Below are 2029 nucleotides of genomic sequence, written 5' to 3'. Positions count from 1 at the left end.
CTGAGTGACTATGTAAGTGAGAAGAGTCAGGGAAACAATAAGTAACACAAAAAAAGAGCTCTAGGAGTCAAGAACAAGGTGCCAACAACAAACAAGCTGCTCTGGAAGCAAGGCAAAGCACTCCATAGCCTAGACTCATGAAAAATATTTTTCTTTACTTCTATAGTTAATCTATCCTCCTGCCCATGCAGGAGTAGAAACCCATTATATTGCCCCTGAGTGCTATCTTGAGCTATCTTGAGAAGAGTCTTCTTGTTTGGAACTAAACTTCTCTAGGGATCAGGCAACAAATCAATCACAATCCAAGGGAAACCCTGTTGTAAGTGTCAAACGGGAGATGGACTCGAGGAGAAGCTCGTGGGTAAGTGGGGGTCTGCCATAAACTAAGAACTTTAGGCAGTGAGGGTTGCAGGCTTTGGAGCATATAGTAGTTGCTATTTCCTAGCTTCCATGGAGAGGTACAAGATGAGTTTAAGTGATCTTAGAGACATTGAACAGCATAGAGACAGGCCCGTGGACTTGTCAACCCCTGTAGCAGCACCCACATTCCACTACAGAAACGAATGGTCTGTTTGCATCTCCTATATCCTGAGGCATCTGGGGGGATGCACAATGTTTGTTACTGTCATCATTGCTGTAACAAAACATCTGACAGGAGGCAGCTTAAGGAAATGCCTTATTCTGCCTCACAGTTCAAGGAATACAGTCCATCATGTCAGGGAAGTCATAATGACTGGAGCAGGAGGCCAGCTGGTTACATTGCATCTGCAGTCAGGAAGTAGAGAGTGAGCAGGAAGTGGGGCTGGGCCATAAAACCTCAAGGCCACCCCTAGTGACATACTTCCTCCAGCAAAGCTCCTACCCTAAAGGTTCTCCAACCTCCCCAAGCAGTGCTGCAATCTGGGGACTAAGTGTTCAAACACATGTGCCTATGGGGGACACTTCACCTGTAAACCACAACATCCTGACATAGACACTTACCATATCCATGGGTACACAGACTGGGGGCCTTATTGGGATCCGCATCTTGTTGGCCTCCTACAAACAGGGCTTTTAAAGCCACACTAACTGAATTTTATCAGGGCTACTGGTAGCTCTAGTGCACATATAAAAATATCTGGGAAGATATTCCAGTTGAGTGCTTCCCTTCCAAGGACAACCTGAGTTTGATCCCTAGAGCCCATGCCAAAAAAAATTTTTTTAAAAAAGAGTCCAGGCAAGATGTATGCCTATATAATCCTAGCACATGGAAGGCAGATGGATTTCTGTGAGTTCAAGGCTGAACTGGTCTACATAGTAGTTTCAGGACATCCAGTTTACACATTGGGTCCCTGTCAAAAGCAAGAAACCAAAACCAAACCAAAACAAAACAAAAAAGCATGGTGGCCTGTATGGAATCACATGCATGTGATCTCAGCACTGAGGAGGTGGGAACAGAAGGATCCCTGAGGCTCACCAGTCAGCTAGCCTAGCCTAGTTGACAAGTTCCAGGCCAGTGACAAAACCCTATCTCAAAAATTTTCAATGGTGATGGCATTTGAGATCATCCATTGGCCTCTAGATTGTGCACACAGGAACACAGGCATAGCTTCTAGAATGAATCTACTCCTGCTACAGATGAGCCACACATCAGAACTAGTGGGAAATGTGAAGCAGAGTTCAGACTAGTACAGCACCAGCCTATTTAACAGAAGCTGAGATTCATTACAATAGGTTTCAGCTATGATTCACTAACCCCACCCACTCCTGGGGATTTCCAACAGAAGGCCCAGAGAGAGACATTTCAACCCAAGTGCCGCAGCAAGGACAACTTTTTGACTTGTTATTCTTTTTTTCTCTTCCAGTTTTCTTTCTTTCCATTTTTCTTACTTTTATATAATTCTATTTGCTTATTTTATTCTTTAATTGTATTATTTTTACTTCTCTCCTCCATATTTTTTCATTTTTAAAATCCCTTTTTCCCTTTCCCCTGCCCCCTTTCTATCCTTCTATTATTCATTTAAGTTTAGTCTTTTAGTTTGCTCTGTAT

This window comes from Rattus norvegicus, chromosome X (genome assembly GCF_036323735.1).
Source record: "Rattus norvegicus strain BN/NHsdMcwi chromosome X, GRCr8, whole genome shotgun sequence".
Classification (NCBI taxonomy): Eukaryota; Metazoa; Chordata; class Mammalia; order Rodentia; family Muridae; genus Rattus; species Rattus norvegicus.
Note: the sequence above shows the minus strand (reverse complement) of the source record.